Source organism: Canis lupus, chromosome 30, assembly GCF_003254725.2.
Source record: "Canis lupus dingo isolate Sandy chromosome 30, ASM325472v2, whole genome shotgun sequence".
In the NCBI taxonomy this organism is placed as follows: Eukaryota; Metazoa; Chordata; class Mammalia; order Carnivora; family Canidae; genus Canis; species Canis lupus.
Genome location: NC_064272.1, coordinates 7908742 through 7922339, shown reverse-complemented (window position 1 = coordinate 7922339; position 13598 = coordinate 7908742). Strand labels below are relative to the sequence as shown.

Genomic DNA, 13598 nt, shown 5'->3' with positions numbered 1-13598 from the left:
CCGCTGCGCCACCCAGGGATCCCCTAAGAATAACATTTTAAAAAATGTAGCCGATTATGTTTACAAATCTACTCAGTGAGTATTTGTCTTGGAAAGAGTATGAAATAAATAACCTGAAGTTTCCTCAATTGGTCTCACTTCCTACCTACCTGTAACTATACTAAATGTTCATTTTATGCATTAACTTTAGAACTTCGCCTCTGGGTAAGAAAATTTTCTACTGTAGAATCCAAAAAACAGAAGAACTATATATTTTGACCCAATAACATAAGCATTTCTACCACAACACTAATACTATATATGTAAACTGTTAAATCAATGTTCTTATTTTGTAAGTAAAAAAACAAAAAGCAAACCAAAGAAGAAACCAAGTACTTAAAAGGTACCTTATTTTACATGCTTTCATCACATATAACAAAAGCCAAGTTAGGAAGCAATAGGTAATAATGAATCTGAACTTCAAACTGAACTAAAAATCTGTTTTTTTCTTTTGTTTTTAAAGATTTTTTAATTTTTTAAAATAATCTCTATACCCAATGTGGGATTCGAACTCATGACCCTGAGATCCAGAGTTGTGTGTGCTTCCAATTGAGCCAGCAAGACACCCCAGAATCTGTTCGTTTTTTAGTATCAGTTTATTCAAGTAATTGTCAAAACAGATAAGATGATGGGCATCTTCTAATATTTTATTTCTCACCTTCTCCTTTCATCCTCTATTACTTTCTCAGTCTGTTTATCCATTCTTCTTGTTTCACTTACCTCTTGTTCACAGATAACACCCATATCTACTTACAATAATATTTTTAGGAATAGATTTTTCAAGATTAGTTTCTTAAAACAGTACCCCTACACTCAATATCCTTCTCAAAAACAACCACTTTTGCCATTTTAAGCCAATTATGTTGTATTAAAAAAAAAAAAAAGAAAGAAAGAAAGCTCTTACCTGCAACCACCTTTATCTCACATATAGACTTGCAGGCCCACCACACCAAGTAAATATAATACAAGAAAAGAAAGATCACATGCCAATTTTAGCACCATAAATATAAAAATCCTCAATAGATAGCAAAAAGAAGCCAACACTTTGTAAAGAGCATAATATACCTTAGTTACACTGGTTTTATTCTGGTAACACAAAACTTGTTCAACATTAAAAAATAAATTTTACAATTTACCATACTAACAGATTAAAAGGGAGAAACCGTATAATCATCTCAACAGATGAAAAAAACACCCTTTCATGTTTAAAAAAGAAAAGCCTAACCAACTAGGAAGAGAAGGTAAATCCCTTAATCTCACAAACAGTCTGTTTAAAAAACCAATTGCAGAGAGGTAGGGAGGAATATGGCAGAGGAGTAGGGGATCCTGGTTTCATCTGGTCCATGGAATTCAGCTAGATAGCTATAAAATCATTCTGAACACCTACAAATTCAACTGGAGATCTAAGACAAGAATTGCTGCAATTTTACAAATAGAAAAGTGACCACTTTTTGCAAGGTAGGAGGTGCAGACAAGTGAACAGGAGGCAATATATTGGAAGATAAACCCTGGAGGGAGGGAGTCTCCATAGGACAGCTACCAGAAAGTGATATAGAAGTGGAATGCAAAATTGGAACTTTTAGAAGTCTGCTCTGGGAGATCCCTGCCTGAAAGGTGCTCAGGTAGCAAAGCAGGAGGGGAATCCTAGGTGAGACAGCATGGTCTCAGGATCCACAGGGTCACAAAAAGAATGGAGGTGCTGAGTGCGGCAGAGCTTCCAGGCATTGGAGCAGGGAAGCCTGCTGCAAACAGCAAGCTCAAGAGTAGGCTTTCTGCTCCGTGTTGCCATAAACCACCAACCACAGCACACACTGTTGGGCAACCGCCCTCCAAGCAGGGGCCCAACAAGTGGCAGAACCATGGGGAGATCCCCACCATCTCTCTCAGAAGGAGTGGCACCAGGGTGCACCACAGGAGACTGCAGGCTTTGGAGATTCAAAGCAAGGTTATGTGCCTGATACAGAAATGCTCAGTCACAGGCTAGGTGAGCACTGGGTGTGGACAAAAACCAGGAAGACAGGAATGATTGCTTTTCTGTGAGGGCTCACTGAAGAGGGGGGTGAGAATTTTCAGGTCTGGGGCTGGAGATCCGGTTGGTATAATTTTCATTTTCATATCAATTTCCATCCCCCAAAGTAGTGTGAAAAGCCTTCAGGGAACAAACACCATAGAGCAATCTGGAGCTGCTTACACTGAGCCTGGCCCCTTGGCAAGGAGGGTACAATTCCTCCTGAAGAAAGACTCCTGAGAATCAGTGCAATAGGCCCCTCCTCCAGAAGACCAGCAGGAACAATGGCTAATATCAAGTTTACTAATCACACCTAACTGCAAAACTCCAGCGTAGGGGAAAATAAATAGTATATAGAATTAGTGGGGTTTTTTTCCCTCATGATTCTTTCAGTTAAAAATTATTCTTTTCTTTTCAACTAATTTATTATTTTATCGACTTTATTTAGGTATTTTTTTCTTTTCATTTTTATATTTATATTTTTTTTCATTTTTTACTTCCTTTCATTGTATTTAATTTTATTTTCATATATATATATATTTCGTTACAATTTTGGGATCTAGTTTCTTCTAACAGATGAAAATATACCCAGGATCTAACATATTGTTCTGTCTGTTCTGTTCATCTGTTTGATTATATTCTCTTTTTTTCCTTTTTCTTTTTGGCTTCTGGTTTCTTCTGATTTGTTTAATATATATGTTTCTGGGGTCATTTCTGCTATTTCTGCATTTTGCTCTCTCATTCATCTATTCTTCTCTGGACAGAATAATAAGACAGAAGAATTCACCCCAAAAAGAGAACAAGAGGCAGTACTAACTGTCAAGGACTTAATCAATACAGATAAGTAAGATGTCAGAACTTGAATTCAGAATAATGATTATAAAGATACTAGCTGATTTTGAAAAAAAGTATTGAAGACACTAGAGAATCCCCTTCTGGAGAAATAAAAAAACTAAAATTTAATCAGGTTGAAATAAAAAAGGCTATTACTGAGATACAATAAAAAATGGAGGCTCTAGTTCCTAGGATAATGAAGCAGAAGAGAGAATTAGTGCTATGAAAGACAAAATGATGGAGAATGAAGAAAGATAACTACCGGATCACAAGGGGAGAATTTGAGAGATAAGTGATACCATAAAGCAAAACAATCTTAGAATAATTGAGATCCCAGAAGAAGAGGAAAGGGGGGGGGGGGGGGCAGAAAGTATATTTGAGCAGATTATAGCAGAGAATTTCCCTAATCTGGGGAAGGAAATAGGCGTTCAAGTCCAGGAGAACCTCCCTCAAAAATCAATAAAAACTGGTAACACCTTGTCATATAAATAGTGAAGATTGCAAATTTCAGGGACAAAATCCTGAAAGCACTTCAGCACAAGAGGTCCTTAACCTACAAGGGTAGGAACATAAGGTTGGCAGTAGACCTATCCCTAGAGACCTAGCAGGCCAGAAAGTACTGGCATGATATATTCAAGGTGCTAAATGAGAAAAATATGCAGCCAAGGCTGTCATTCAGAATAGAAGGAGAGATGAAGAGGTTCCAGGACAAACAGAAACCAAAAGGATATGTGATCACTAAATTAGCCCTGCAAGAAATATTAAAGGGGATCCTTTACATAAATAGAGAGCCCCAAAATAACATAGACCAGAAAGGGACAGAGACAATATTCAGAAACAGTGACTCTACAGGTAATACAATAGCAATAATTTCACATATTTCAATAGTTAGTCTAAATGTAAATTGGCTAAATTCTCCAATCAAAAGACACAGGGTAGCAGACTGGATTAAAAAAAAAAAAAAAAAAAGGAGGGATCCCTGGGTGGCGCAGCGGTTTGGCGCCTGCCTTTGGCCCAGGGCGCGATCCTGGAGACCAGGGATCGAATCCCACATCGGGCTCCCTGCATGGAGCCCGCTTCTCCCTCTGCCTGTGTCTCTGCCTCTCTCTCTCTCTCTCTCTGTGACTATCATGAATAAATAAATAAAATCTTTAAAAAAAAAAAAAGCAAAAAAAAAAAGCAAGACTCATCATTATGGTATCTGCGAGAGACTCATTTTATACCTAAAGACACCTCCAAATTCAAAGTGACGGGGTGATGAACCTTCTATCATGTTAATGGACATCAAAAGAAAGCTGGGGTAGCAATCCTCATATCAGACAAATTAGATTTTAAACCAAAGACTGTAAGAAGAAATGAAGGACACTGTATCATAATTAAAGGGTCTATCCAATATGAAGATCTAACAATTATAAATATTTATGCCTCTAACATGGGAGCAGCCAATTGTATAAACCAATTAATATCAAAATTAAAGAAACATATTGATAATAATACAATAGTAAGGGACCTTAATAAGGAAACAAGGGCATTGAATGAGACATGGACCAGATGGACTTCACAGATATTATTCAGAGCATTCCATCCTAGAGCAACAGAATACACATTCTTCTCAAGTGCACATGGAACATTCTCCAGAATAGATCACATAGTGGGTCATAAATCAGGTCAACCAGTACCAAAAGACTGGGATTATTCCCTACACATTTTCAGACCACAATGCTTTAAAATCTGAACTTAAACACAAGAGGAAATTTGTTTTTTTTTTTTTAATTTTTTTAAATTTATTTATGATAGTCACACAGAGAGAGAGAGAGAGGCAGAGACACAGGCAGAGGGAGAAGCAGGCTCCATGCACCAGGAGCCCGATATGGGATTCGATCCCGGGTCTCCAGGATCGCGCCCTGGGCCAAAGGCAGGCGCTAAACCACTGCGCCACCCAGGGATCCCCACAAGAGGAAATTTGAAAGGAACACAAACACATGGAAGTTAAAGAGCATCCTACTAAAGAATGAATGGTCAACCAGGAAATTAAAAAAGGAAACAAATGAAAACACAACTATTTAAAACCTTGGGATGCAGCAAAGGCAGTCCTAAGAGGGAAGTAAATAGCAATACAAGCCTTTCTCAAGAAACAAGAAAAGTCTCAAATACATAACCTAACCTATAGAAGCTGGAGAAAGAACACCAAATAAAGCCTAAACCCGGCTGGAGAAGAAAAATAATAAATAGTAGAGCAGAAATCAATGGAATAGAAACCAAAACAACAGAACAGACCAACTAGGAGCTGGTTCTTTGAAAGAAGTAATATGACAAATAACACCCTAACCAGAATTATCAAAAAGAAAAGAGAAAGGACCCAAATAAAATCATAAATGAAAGAGGAGAGATCACAATCAACACCGAATAAATACAATTTTAAGAGCATATTATGGGCAACTATATGGCAACAAATTAGGCAGTCTGGAAGAAATGGATGCACTCCTAGAAACACATAAACTACCAAAACGAAAACAGGAAGAAATAGAAAACCTGAATAGACCCATAACCTGCAAGGAAATTGAAGCAGTCATCAAAAATCTCCCAACAAACAAGAGTCCAGGGCTGGAGAGCTACACAGGGGACTTCTACCAAAACTTAAGAGAAGTAATATCTATTCTTCTAAAGCTGTTTAAAAATAGAAATGGAAGGAAAATTTCCAAGCTCTATGAGGCCAGCATTACTTTGATTCAAAATTAGACAAAGACCCCACCAAAAAGGAGAATTACAGACCAATATCGCTAATGAACATGAATGGAAAAATTCTCACCAAGATACTAGCCAACAGGATCCAACAGTACATTAAAAGGATTATTTACCCGGACCAAATAGGATTTACTCCTGGGCTGCAAGGGTGGTTCAACATCTGCAAATCCACCAATGTGATACACACATTAATAAAAGCAAGGACAAGAATCCTAAGATCCTATCAAAAGATGCAGAAAATGCATCTGACAAAGTAAAGCATCCTTTCTTGATTAAAACTTTTCACACTTTAGGGATAAAGGGCATGTACTTCAATATCATAAAAGCCATATACAAAAAGCCCACAGCATATCATTTTCAACAGGGAAAAACTCAGAGCCTGTCCCTAAAGTCAGGAACATGATAGGGATGTCCACTCTCACCATTGTTATTCAACATAGTACTAAAAGTCCTAGCCTCAAAAAAAAAAAAAAAAAATGTTCTAGCCTCAGCAATCAGACAACCAAAAGAAATGAAAGGCACCTGAATCAGCAAAATCAAACTTTCACTCTTTACAGAATACATGATACTCCATATGGAAAACCCAGAAGACTTCATTTCAAAATTGCTAGAACTCATACAGGAATTCAGCAAAGTGGCAGAATATAAAATAAATGCACAGAAATCAATTGCATATCTACATACTAACAATGAGACAGAAAAAAGAGAAATTATGGAATCGATCCTGTTTACACCAAAACCATAAAGATACCTAGGAATAAACCTAACCAAAGAAGCAAAGGATATGTACTCTGAAAACTATAGAACATTCATGAAAGAAATTGAGGAAGACACAAAGATATGGAAAAACGTTCTACGCTCATGGATTCCAAGAACAAATACTGTTAAAATGTTTATGCTGCCCAGAGCAATCTATACATTCAATGGGATCCCTATCAAAATACCATCAACTTTTTTCACAGAACTGGAACAAATAATCCTAAAATTTGTATGGAACCAGAAAAAATCCTGAATAGCCAAAGGAAAGTTGAAAATCAAAGCTGGAGGCATCACAGTTCCAGATTTGAAGCTATATTACAAAGCTGTAATCATCAAAATAGTATGGTACTGGCAGAAAAACAGATACACAGATCGATGGAACAGAATAGAGAACCCAGAAATGGACCCTCAACTCCACAGTCAACTAATCTTTGAGAAAACAGGAAAGAATATCCATAAATTGTGTTGGGCAAATTGGATAGCTACATGCAGAAGAATGAAACGAGACCATTTTCTTACCTGATACAGAAAAATACACTTAAAATGGATGAAAGACCTAAATTTGAGACAGGAATCCATCAAAATCCTAGAGAAAAACATAGGCAGCAACCTCTTTGACCTCGGCCACAGTGACTTCTTGCTAGACACATTTCCAAAATCAAAAATGAACTATTGGGACTTCACCAATAAATCAATCATGATAAAAATAAATAAATAAAATCAGGATAAAAAGCTTTTGCATCAAAGGAAACAGTCAACAAAACCAAAAAACAACCAACAGAATGGGAGAAGATATTTGCAAAAATCTTATCAGATAAAGGGTTAGTATCCAAAATCTATAAAGAACTTATCAAACTCAACACCCAAAAACCAGATAATCCAGTCAAGAAATGGGCAGAAGATGGGACACACATGAGTGGCTCAGTGGGTTAAGCGTCTGCCTTTAGCTCAGGTCATGACCTCAGAGTCCTAGGATTCAGCCCTATGTCAGTTCCCTGCTCAGTAGGGAGTCTGCTATTCCGTCTCTCTCTCCTATTCTCCCTGCTTGTGCTCTCTGGTGTACATACTCTTTCTCTCTCTCTCTCTCTCTGTAAATAAATAAATAGAATCTTAGAGAGAGAGGCAGAAGATATGAACAGACATTTCTCCTAAGAAGACTTACAAGTGGCCAACAGACATGAAAAAATGCTCCGTATCACTTGGCATTAGGGAAATACAAATCAAAACTACAATGAAATACCACTTCACAACAGTTAGAATGGCTAATATTAATAAAACAGTAAACACCAGATGTTGGTGAGGATGTGGAGAAAGGGGAATTCTCTTACACTGCTGGTGGGAATGCAAGCTGGTACAAGCACTCTGAAAAACAGCATGGAAGTTCCTCAAAAAGTTAAAAATAGAGCTCCCCTATGACCTAGCAATTGCACTACTAGGTATTTACTCCAAAGATACAAATATAGTGACCCAAAGGGGCACCAGTACCCCAATGTTTACACCAACAATGTCCACAAGAGCCAAACTATGCAAAGTGCCCAGATGTCCAACAACAGATGAATGGATAAAGAAGATGTGTTGTATATATATAAAATGGAATATTACTCAGACATCAAAAATGTATGAAATCTTACATTTGCAAATGATGTGGATAGAACTAGAGGTATTATGCTAAGCGAAATAAGTCAATCAGAAAAATACAAATACATGATTTCACTCATACATGGAATTTAAAAAACAAAACAGAGGAGCATAAGGGAAGGGAGGGAAAAATAAAACAAAATGAAATCTCTTAGGGAGACAAACCCTAAGAGATTCTTAACCATAGGATACAAAGGTCGGAACTAAAGGTATTATGCTAAGTGAAATAAGTCAATCAGAGAAAAGACAAATATCGTATGATTTCACTCATACGTAGAATTTAAGAACCAAAACAGAGGAACATAAGGGAGGGAAAAATAAAACAAAATGAATCTTTTAGGGAGACAAACTGTAAGAGATTCTTTACCATAGGATACAAAGTGTGGGTTGCTGGAAGGGAAGAGCATTGAGGGGTGGGGTAGCTAGATGACAATCATTAAGGAGGGCATGTGATATAATGAGTACTGGGTATTATGTACAACTAATGAATCACTGAACTCTATCTCTGAACTAATAATACACTAAATGTTAGTTAACTGAATTTCAATAAAATAAAAAAAATAAAAAAATAAAATGAAAAAACCCAACATCAAACATCAACTTAATGGTAAACCTCTGAAGATGTCCCAATGAGATCAAACAAGTATGGTACCTATGTCCAATTCTGTTCATCACCAAATCTTTGTGGTTCTATTTCATATATATATCCCAAATGCATCTACTTCTCTCTTCAGTGCCTCCACCACAGTTTCAAGCTATCACTATCTCTCATGTAAACTATTGCAATATTCACCTCAATGGTCTCTCTGCTCTCACTCTTATTCTCCATAGTCCTTTCTCTCCATAGAGAGTTATCTTCTTAAACATAAGTCACATTTAAGAGACCCCTCACTACTTAAAACCTTCAATGACTTCCCATGGTACTGAGCATGAACTCTAAGATGTGGTCTCCACTTGCCTTTCAGACTACACACTTGATCTCATGCCACTGTCTTCCTCAGTATGCTAACCACACTGGCATTTCTATTCCGGTACACACAAAGCTCTTTCCTGAGCCACTGAATTTATATTTGCTATTTTCTCTTGGCAAAAAAGCCAAAAAAGCCAAAAAAGCCAAAAAAGCCAAAAAAAAAAAAAAAAAAAGCACTCTGCAGCACTATGTAGGTCTCTTTTGTAGCATTACCACAACTGAAATTTAAGTCTGTTATGGGGGCACCTGGGCAGCTCAGTCGGTTATGCATCTGCCTTCAGCTCAAGTCATGATATCAGGGTCCTAGGATCGAGCCCCATATATATTGGGCTTCCTGCTCAGCAGGGAGTGACTGGCTTCACCCTCTACCTCTGCCTCTCCTCCTGCTTGTGCTCTCACTCTCTCTCAAATAAATAAATAAAATCTTAAAAAAAAAAAAATGTTGCAAATTAATTATTCCTGGTACTTCCCCAAACTACTTGTGCCCCAATGGCAAATTCTATGAGAATAAGGCTGGTGTCTCTTAAGCTCATTGTTACATTCTGAAAAACTAGCATGTGCTTTGTATATAATAGGAGCTCAATAAAAATTTGCTGAATAAATAAGAAACAATTATTTTAAATTACTTTTACTTTATAATCACTGACTTGCAGTTTTTCTCCTTTTGGGAATATTTTCAAATTCAGTGACATAATCAAAATTGTCAGATAAAAATATTAAATACTATCAAATCAGGATCACCTAAACATCTTCACTGTTTGAAATAGTCATTGAACATCATTCCTGTCTAACCTGCAGACCAGGTGGCACTTAATTATGTGATGAGATTCAAAGCTTACTGAAGTCCTCTTTTCAAAAAAATCCTATTTATTATATAATTGTAAGTTCAACCTTCAACAGAAATAGGGTACCCCAGATCATGATGTTAAATTTCATTTGTAAAATGCTGTTATGGTTGAACTCTTGGTCACTGCCACAGTAACTAATTGACTGGTTCTAAAACCATGCACCTGGCACCCAAAGATGCTACAGCATAGTCACAGAAGTGTTCTGGGATATTTTAAATTTTGAGGGAAATGGCAATTTTTAACAGCTGTCAGGCACTGTGTGAATTACTAGCTCAAAATAGTACCTATTTGTATCATATTCATTTAGATAACATATTATTGCAAAGCTGGATTTTTGGCAAGTACTTTTTATCAATGTGGTACTGGAAATGAGGGTGGCAGTGTCCAGTATGATTCCAAGATTTGAGAAGTTGTGTAGTGTTCAACAGGCACATATAACCAATTAGTAAATAATTGTAATTATTTAAGAATAAAATAAAAATATTATCGTTTCCTTCGATTTATGCTCTTTTTTTTTTTTTCAAATGGCTACTAGGCAATTAGGACATAAATTTATTTCAACTTAACTTTTTAAGTTGTTTGGATCTAATGACTTAATAAATGGAACTGGTAGGTATTTATTTTGACCTAAGGGACAAGAAAGTTTAGGAATTACTAGTCTAAATAATCCCGAGGTCTTTACAGCTACTGGGCCAAATGGGCCCTTAAGAGTGTGTTTTGTTGTTTTTGTTTTTAAACATTTTGAATGGGTTGTAGGAAACAAAAGAACAAAAAGAAAACTAAACAAAAAACAAAGAAGAACAGTCAACAGAGACAATGCTGGTGACTATACAGACTGCAAAATCTGAAATATTTACTATCAGGCTCTTCGGCTACTTCTGCATTTACACTAACAGTTTCTAGAGTTAATGTATTCCATTGTGTCCACTGATAATAGGCTCTAGACCTGTGCTACCTGATACAGCAGCTATTTAAATTTAAATTTATTTATTGAAAATATTTTTATTTATTCAAAAACAAAAAAAAATATTTTTATTTATTCATAAGACAGACACACACACAGAGAGAGGCAGAGACATAGGCAGAGGGAGAAGCAGGCTTCTTGCAGGAAGCCTGATGTGGGGCTCAATCACCAGACTCCGGGATCATACCCTGAGCCCAAGGCAGGCGCTCAAAGGCTGAGCCAGCCAGTGGTACCAAATTTAAATTAAATGAAATAAAACTTAAAATTCAGTTCTTCAGTCACAATAGCCACATTCCAGGCATTCAGTTGTCATTTGTGACCAGTGGGTAACCATGTTGGTCAGTGCAAATATAAAACGTTACCATTAAAAAACAAAAAACAAAAAACAAAACGTTACCATTATCACTGAAGGTTTCATTGGATAGCACTGTCCTACTACCAATATCTAGGGCATCTTCCGTTATGCTCTCTTATTCAGCAAACATGTCACTGATACCATCAATCCAAACATTTTTGTATCTATTTGTCATCTTGTAAACATTTCCAGCCATTCACATAGTCAAGGAGAATTATACGGCTTTGAACCCAATCTTTCCATTAGCAAAATCTTACATTGACTCAACTCCGTAATGCATCCTTCCCTTCCAGTTCCACCTCTAGTGCCCCCTCCTCCACAAAGCCTCCTTTAGTCTCCAGGGCCCAAAGCATCAAATAAGCTCTCCCTTTCTTGGGCTCTCATGGCACCTCACAGGGTCCCATGATCTTTTACATTGTCTTGTGTTACAGTTATTTGTGAATATTGATACTTTTCTGTTCTGGACTGAAAACTCCTCTCCTCCAGATTAGGGTCTCTGAATCATTGGCTCTCGGCTCTGGCACAAGGAACCCCATCAATACTTGAGGAATTCGACGGATCCAATTCAACTGAAGTGAAAGCTTCAATCTTAATATCTAGAGTAAGCTCTGCTCCGGTTTTCTCCGTCACCTCTCTACAAAAGGATCTCTAAAACCCCAATCGGCAATATTTGGAGTTTGCTTGTTTGTTTTTTCTTCAACTCAATATGGAGGTCAGCAGCAAGAAAAAGGAGCTTTAACAAACTCCGAATTACTAACGGAGATTTTGCCAAAACTCGTTTGTGGCTTACTCACACTGACTCTGTCAACGTTACTGTAACTGCAGGAAAACCAATGACTGTTCAGTGCTGCTAGTACAGAAACTACGCCCAGCCGAGCACTTGAAACCACTCAACACTGTCACTTCAGTTACAGCTTCGAAAAGACAGAGTCGGAAATACAAACCGCCGGAGTCCCCTAGGGAAGGGGTGCGTGCCAGGCGCAGTCCCGGAGCCCTGACAGACGGCGGCGGGGCGGGGCGCCGCGGAGCCGAACCCGAGCAGGCCCGAGGCGCTCAGGTGTGGAGGGAGAAACGCCAACACAGGAGGAAGGCCCTGGTAGCTATAGGGAGTAATAAAAGCCCCGCAAACGGGCGGAAACTTCTACTCCGCGCCGCTCGCTTTCGGAGGCCGCCAGGCGGACGAAGCGTCCCAACGCCCCACCGCGGAGCCTTCAGAGCACCCAGAAAAAAACCTGAAACCCACAGCCCTGGAAGCCTGGAACGAAAGGGTCATTCTCTTTACCCACCGCAGTCCAGCTGCTTGACAAATGCTCCTCAGACTTGCTTTGGGTCCGCGCGCTCCTCAGAGAGGGCCCGCCGCCGCCCACCGGCTTCACCTCACAACACCCAGACTACCTCAGTGCAGCATTCAAATGTAACCGCCTAGCGGTTGCACATGCGCAAAGCCGCTCTACGCGTCGGCTCCGCCCCTTAGGCTCCGGCGCCACCCCGTTCCTGACACCTTTAATTAAACTTCCCAGTCTGTATATCAATTTTATTTCCTTGAAGCCTATCTCATTTTCTACCGAACTTTCCTTTGTCCCTCCCCGCTGTCGACCCCTCACATCATGGGAGCAGCCATTTTCTTTTGATTACTCGCTGTAAAAATGATCGAATCTTTGTTTCCGTACAAAATGGCGGCCTCCATAACGTTGCGTCACATCCCCCTAGTATTACTCCCTATAGTTACCAGGAAGCAGTAGGCTTCTGGGACGAGGTGGCCGAGTGGTTAAGGCGATGGACTGCTAATCCATTGTGCTCTGCACGCGTGGGTTCGAATCCCATCCTCGTCGATCGTGTCTTTTGCTTCAGATGGACGTAAATTTATTTACGAATGAAAATAGTTGATTATTCCGGTTACGATTTACTACTCAACTTACTCTGGCACCGTCAATTTCTGATTTGAGGTATTTGGAAGCCAGATTTTGGAGCATTCTAACGTTACAGATAAGCAAGAGGGAAAGAAACATCCCACAAAACGTGTGTGCTTGATTCAGTATCTTTTTATATGAAGTGGATAGCAGTGCATAGAATTCTACCATTATTGCCATCCTTATGTGTTCCAGTGCTGGTCCGCTCCATCTTAATTAACCTAGTTTCTGAGTGAGGGACCTTAGTTATTATAAACCTTCACCCAGGGTTTTTAATTCCTTGCTATGACATACCAGGTTTTGAATGCAAAAGTTACTGTAAGGCACAATGTTCAAGATTCTCTTCCAGCCCCCAGTGGGTTGCATGCGCTCAAGAAAAGTATACACTGGGAAACATATTTATCCGGTGTTTATTATCTGCAATCACCACAGTGAATCACATTACTTTAACTCATCATAACCCTATGGTCATGATAGACATTTTTATTACTCCTTTTAACAGATGAGGACACTGAAAGATAAACTTGT

At 38.5% G+C, this 13598-nt stretch overlaps 1 protein-coding gene and 1 non-coding gene across 3 annotated transcripts in view; one reads left to right on the top strand and one right to left on the bottom strand.

Annotated features, from left to right (window-relative positions):
* Nucleotides 1-12777, bottom strand: part of KNL1 (kinetochore scaffold 1) — a 71189-nt gene extending 58412 nt beyond the window's left edge. Inside the window, exon 1 of one of the 2 annotated variants that reach the window (XM_049104377.1) lies at nucleotides 12447-12777. The gene's annotated coding sequence lies outside the window, so the exon portion shown is untranslated. The remainder of the gene's footprint in view (nucleotides 1-12446) is intronic. The other variant, XM_025473173.3, reaches the window with a different exon arrangement.
* A 133-nt stretch (nucleotides 12778-12910) lies between these two features.
* Nucleotides 12911-12992, top strand: TRNAS-GCU (transfer RNA serine (anticodon GCU)). Its single transcript has one exon. It is a non-coding gene; the product is annotated as a tRNA-Ser (tRNA).
* Nucleotides 12993-13598: the final 606 nt, after the last annotated feature.